General features: G+C 51.5%; 1 protein-coding gene across 1 annotated transcript in view; it reads left to right on the top strand.

The window, feature by feature from the left end:
• Positions 1-2,782: 2,782 nt before the first annotated feature.
• The window catches only part of MYH11 (myosin, heavy chain 11, smooth muscle), a 140,497-nt gene continuing 136,786 nt past the window's right edge, over positions 2,783-6,493 (top strand). Inside the window, exon 1 of the mRNA XM_015561293.1 lies at positions 2,783-2,878. The gene's annotated coding sequence lies outside the window, so the exon portion shown is untranslated. The remainder of the gene's footprint in view (positions 2,879-6,493) is intronic.

Genomic DNA, 6,493 nt, shown 5'->3' with positions numbered 1-6,493 from the left:
TTTGTTACCAATTTCTTTAAGGAATCTAATGCAATCCCTTTGAAATGCCTCTGGGAAAAATGCCACTTCATACCATGAGGCCAGCAAGTTTGATTCTGACAGCCTGCTCTGGACTATCTTTGCAAACAGGGGAGGGTAGTGATCAACTTAGTTCCCCCTTCCTTTCTTCTCTGCTCACAGCATTTCTGTGCTCACGCAGGGACAGTTTCCATTCCTTTTACAGCCTAGACATTGAAAAGCACGTGGGGAAGCAGCCCATTCATCATTTTCTGAAGAACTTTATCCCTCACTTCCCCAGCCAGCTGAATACTGCCTCTGTCTTGACTCTTTGATTTAGGCCCATTTGTGGGCAGGGGACTGGGCTTGGGTGTTTTGGGGGGTGAAGACCAGGGGAGCTGGATGCTGGCAGGATGAGGAAGGGACCGAGAGGGACTGGAAGCCTGTAGGCAAACACTGGGGCAGGACAGGCTCTCACTCACTATGTCCCCGAGGCCTGGTGCCACTCTACTTGGTTTGTTGAGAATAATAGCAACTAACAGGAAGCAACGTAGTGTGTTCATTTTGCCTGGTCTTCTCAAGGACTGTTTACAAATAGCCAGGAATAGCTGATGTCCTTCCCATTTTACAGGTAGGGAAACAGATACAGGGTTCAAGTTCCTTGCTGGAGTCGCCCCTAGAAATTGGCACTGGCAGATTCAAACTCAACTCTTCTGGGCAGTTCCCTTGAAAATCTCTCTGGAGGTGAATCATGGCAATCGTGGGCTCCAGTTCCAGTGAGAGCTGCGCCACTCCTCTGGGACCTCAGTTTTCTCACCTGCAAAATGGGGGTAGTAATAAAGCTCCCCTCCTCCCCCATTACCTGACCTGTTTAGCGGGAGAGGGTTTGTGGAATAAGACGGGGCACATGCCAAGCACAGAGCCTTGGAAAGGGTCTTCATCTCCTTTAACCCTCTCGCCAACCCCTCTGGCTGGAAGTAGCTGGGACCCGCGTGGGACTGGCTCTGCGTGCCCCCCCGCCGCTCCGGAGGCCGCTCGGCACCATATTTAGTCAGGGGGAGCGGGCAGCCCCGGGCTGGTATGCGGCGCTGGGAATTCCGCAGGAAGGAGCCCGCGCCTGCCCTTTTTGGGTTGTCTCCCGCCCGGCGCCCCCCACCCGCGCCGCACTCACTCGGGGAGGGAGGACCAGCTGGACCGGGTAATTTCCAAACATTGGAGTTTTTTCAGATATATTTTCATTGATTTCTAATTTAATTCCCTTGTGTCCAGACAACATCCTGTGCATGATTTGAGTCTTTTAAAATCTACTGAGGCTTGTTTAGTGGCCCCCCGGCCTGGCGCGGGGCCAGCCCACCGCCTGGGCTTCCTTTTATGGCCTGTGTGCGTGCGTGTGACCGCGGGAGCGAGACCCGGGAGGACGGAGAGCCGGGCAGAGGGAGAGAGACTGGAGCCAGAGACACAGAGACCAGGGAGAGGGAGACCTACAGGAGAGACACAGAGACCAGAGGCATATGCGAGGCAGTAAGACAGCGATGGACAGTGACAGCTATACACACAGAGCGACAAAAAGGGCAGAAGGCAGAAAGAAACGCGATGGGGAGAGAGTGTCAGACAGTGAGGAGATGGAGAGGGAGGGGGAGAGCTAGAGAGAGAAGGGATTGGTAGAGGCACTAAGGGGGAGAGAGACTGGGAGTCAAATTTTAGGCAAGAATCTGCAAGAATTTCTTGGGAGGGACAGGAGCCTCTGCGAGGGCGGGGCCCCGCCCGCGCTCTCCTGGCAGCCTGGCGTGCACCTTGCAAACCACAGCACGTAGTGACCACACACGTTCCCGCCGCGGACACGGCTCCGAGGAGGGAACTGACCTGCCCGAGGCCACAGAGGCAGCGCATGGAGCGCCCCGGGGCCTCCACCGACAACAGTGGGGTTCCTTTTTCTTGTGGGTGGAGGTGGGGATGGCAAGTTGGGAAAAGTAAAAACTTCCCCTTCCCGCACAATTCCCAGCAGTCCGGGGGCTCCTGGCTTGCACTTTGCAAAGTTCAAAATAAAATCCCCTTTTCTACCCTTTAGGCAACACGGCCGGCTTCCTTTCCAGACAGCGGGAGGCGAATAAAACGGGGAGTGGGGGCGGGGACCTATCAACTCGACCGCTCCCCCCCCAAGGCCGCCCGGGGGTGGGAGTGGGGAAGCGGTTAGAGCCCCTTAGTCTGAAACTGAATCGGGGAAGCAATTCTTTTTTTTTTTTTAAATATATTTTATTGATTTTTTACAGAGAGGAAAGGAGAGAGATAGAGATAGAGAGTTAGAAACATCGATCAGCTGCCTCCTGCTCATCCCCCACTGGGGAAGTGCGCGCAACCCAGGCACATGCCCTTGACCGGAATCGAACCTGGGACCTTTCAGTCCGCAGGCCGACGCTCTATCCACTGAGCCAAACCGGTTTCGGCAGGGGAAGCAATTCTTAAGCATCCCCCATAGACCTTGGCCACTCGACCCCTTTCTCTAGGGACCCGGAGTCTCGGGGACTGTCGGGGATCCGGGGGTGAGACACCTGCTCCAACACTTCAGCAGGTGCCCTTGCTCGGAGCCTCCGCCTTGGCTCCTGCGCGTCCGTCCCAGGTGCGCGCGCCCAAGAGCCTGGACCAAAAGCCCGCTTCTCCGGCCCTGCAGGGGGCGCTGCGGAGGGACGAACCCACAATCTAGGTATGTGCCCTGACTCAGCCTCCTGGGCCTCCTCCCCCTTCCCACCCGCGGGCAGCTCCGGGTCTATAAAGAGAGGCGTCTTGGGCGAGCTGGGAGATTTGGACGCCCCTGCCTGGGAGGTGTGCCAGATCTGAGCGCTCCATCCAGTTTCTTCTCCGTTATCCCCCCAGTGGGAGATCTGTAAGTAGTGTGGCCTGGTGGGGGGAAGGGGAACTGGGTCTGTGCTTTAAGGGTCCTCCAGGGCACCCAGGGGCTGGGACGCAGTAAGGTGTATCCGTTGCCCTCCTCTTCAGGACTATGGTGAGAGGGTGAGGGCTCACCATTTTTATTTCTCTCTGCCCCATCACCTTAGATTTCCCCCAAACCGGCAATGATTAGTAGCACTTTGGAGGTACTTATGAAAGACAACAGACGATGCCTGGGCCCACCTCCAGTGACACTAGAATCTCCAGAAAAACTTAAAAAGTAAAAAGGGTCCCAGCTGATTCTGGCTCTGAGGCAAATCTGGAAGATGTGCTTCCTTACAAATCTCAGAGGTCCAGCCGCGGTGGCCAGGCTTCTAACTTTTAGTCTAGGCACAAAAAGAGTGCAGTGGACGTTTCTGAAGGGCCATTCCTGTCACATAGTCAGACCAAGTTCACTGCACCTGGATTTGGAAGCACTGCTAGGTTCTGCTGATGAGGCATTAACTCCGTTAAAAACACATGGGCACATTCTCCCAGAGAGGGCAGTATTTTATCATCAGTCCAGAGGCAGTGCTTGTTGATAACCTGGGAGAAATAGGCTGGCTATGATCCAGCTCATTTATTACAGCCCAGTTTTCTTCCAGATCCCCTTCCTCCAAATTTAAAAAAAATTCATCCAGATTGATCCCAGGGGCCTCAAATGCCCAGACCGCTGCCAAAGTCCACTTTTGCCTGCATGACCTGCAGGTGCATTAAATAAGATTGCACCGGGGCTTTCTGCAGAGCAGCCCGTGCGAAGTGACTCTCAGGCCTCACAAAGCAGGCGAAAGCAATGTGTGGCTACTGCTTGTTTTAAGTCTCCCTGCGCAGAGAACAGTTGGTGGGGATTTTGCTGCTTGAGGAAAGGCGCCATTCAAAGCCATATTTATCAAGAAGTAAAAGAAAATATTTAGAAACCCGAGACAGGGAGCGATTAGTCTATCTAGGAACTGATAGACTAAATTGCAAACTGGCCAGGGTTTGGCGAAGGGAAGACAGGCGGGCTGTTAGTAAACTGCCTTGCATAGTTTTGTTGTGTTTGGTGCAGTCTTCTTGGTTTGTTTGGTTTCCTTAAAGCTCCGTTGCAGAATTTTGATCAGGAGAGGGAGCTTGGAAGTCATTAGATGGCATTTATAAGACAGGGGTCGGGTCTCTGTGGAAGGAAGGGCAGTCTTCTTCTGGAGCCTTCCCACTGAAGGCGCTGCCACGGATGGAGCGCTTACATGCCAGGTGCTGTAACAGTGTTTGACTCGATGTATCTCATTTAATTATCGCAACCACCTTGTAAGGGAGGCATTCTGACACCTGATGAGTATACAAGGCAGCTGAGGCTCAGAGAGGTTCGGTAGCTTGCCTGGTGTGACACAGCTAGCAAGCGGCAGATCCCATTCCTGGGTCTGTCCCCTTGACTATCCCCTTGACTTCACCATCTTTTTTTTTCTTTATCATGAACAAAACCTTTGTCTGAGTCGGGTTTCTTGTGGGACCAAATGTTTCCAAGAAGGCAAATGTTTACCATCTTCTCTTTGAAGAAAACATAAACTGACCTTTTGTGAATTTCAAATAAAAGGCGCCTTTTGACCCCTGGTGGCGTGGTAATCAACTAGCCGGATGACCGTAGGTGGGCTATCATCCCAAGAGTCCAAAACGTGAACTAGCTGGGTCTTCCCCGAGAAGTTTCGGGGGCCCGCCTTGTATACACCATGTTTTTTTATTTTTGTGTCTGAAATAGATGTGTTATTCCCTACAAGGTAGTTGTTATCATTACATTTCTGTATGAGGGCTGAGATTGAGGCAAACATGCCCATTTATGGTAGCGTTTTCCATGAGGCCATCCCCAGCCCCCTCACAAATTAGCCTCGTATTGCAGCTTTGCTGGTTGGGACTCTGGGGATTTCTCTGCCCTTGTTCTTCCCATCCAGGACCAAATGGAGGAGCCCAGAGGAGAAGGCATTGGGAGGAAAGGGGGATCAGTTTTTCCTACTCTCTTATTTTGAAGTTTTATTTTTTGGGGGCAAGGTGTTATCGCCTTTTCCTCAGTACGATGGATCCAAGCAGGTGGATATTAAGCTTTGGCACAACCATGTAATTCTCACAGGTATCTATTAGATTTTTCTGGAAAGCCAAGTCCAATTTTAAATCCATTGGAATCCTAGACTGTCACAAGCAAAACTAAAAAACCTCTACGCTGGCCTTCTCAAACCTCAGTTTTCCTATCTGTAAAATGGGCGCTTGTTTTATAACCATGGAGTGTGAATACCTTGCTCAAGATAACTCAACTAGCCAATGAGGAAGACGGGGGCTCTTTCTAACTCCAGTGCCTAAGAGATTATATTACCCTGTTGGGAGGGTTAAATAGCATAATGCCCATGAAGGGCTGAGCACAGTGCCTGGCCCCTGGCCAGCAAGAGCGGATGGTTATTTATAGCACACATGGCCAGAGACTTTAAGGATCTTGCTCACTGTGGCACAGAGGGTACTTGGCAGAAGCAGGAAGCCTGTTGTGTGGTCTATCCATAAAGAAGAAAAGTTCCCAACTTTCCTTTTGTGTCATCTCTTCATAAACCCAATCCTTATTTGAGCCAAAGGTGGTGGTTGAATCTTCTGTTGTAGTATAGCCACACGTCCTCCTGCGGCAGGAGCACGACAATTCCAGGTATATTGGCCCATTCGTGATTGGTTGATGGGGCCGTGGCACCCTTTGAGAGCTTCCACCTGTGAGTGGAGGAAGCCCATCTGGCTTTCCCAGTGGCTCTTCTGCTCTCTGAGCTCTCTTCCCTCCATCCCCGACCTTAAAGCATGTTTAACCATGGTTACGCGGTGGTGGAGGAAACAAGTTGGGAGAAGGCCAGGCAGGAATCTGAAAGAACTTTCCTGTGGGATCAGAAGATGCAGGAAGAAGCTAGTGCTGCCTGTTGCATCTGCAGGAGGAAGGTGGGTATCTCTGACTTATGTCAGCGATGCAGGGGCTTGGGAGGAACAGTCCTCATCAAAGTCCCTAAGACAGGGCCCTGGGGCTCGTCACCTGCTCACTGGTGCAGGCGTGGGCTTCCTCCCCTCCGCTGGTGCAGCAGCGGCCAGTGACACGGGCGCTCAGAAGGGGCCAGTGTCTGAGGCCACCAGGGTCATGATAGCCATTCCCCACTCTCCAGGTAGAACGCTTTTTCCCCTGCCTCCCCCTTCCCTCCACCTGCCGTCTCTAGATGTCATGGTTAATGTATTCTTGTGCTTCTTCTAAAACTTTTCTCTGTTAAATCTTCCTTTTACACACAAATATCGGCATTACATAAATTAAGCTTTGGTCTATATAATTACGTATTTTTGACATCTTTCTATATCGGCACATTTCGGGGGTTTTCTTTTTATGGGCCGCATGACCCTCCATTGTATGGAAGTATAGCATCTTACTGAATAACCCCTTATCGAAACGTACCAGTTCATCCCCCCATTTCTTATAAACAGGACTCCAGGGAACATCCTGTGTATCTGTTTTTGTCTAATTGTCTGAGTGTATCTGCAGGATAAATTCCCAGAAATGCAATTGCTAAGTGAAAGACCAGGCACATTTAAA

The sequence above is a fragment of the Myotis davidii genome, unplaced genomic scaffold (assembly GCF_000327345.1).
Source record: "Myotis davidii unplaced genomic scaffold, ASM32734v1 scaffold1115, whole genome shotgun sequence".
Taxonomy (NCBI): Eukaryota; Metazoa; Chordata; class Mammalia; order Chiroptera; family Vespertilionidae; genus Myotis; species Myotis davidii.
This window is presented reverse-complemented; position numbering and strand designations above follow the sequence as displayed.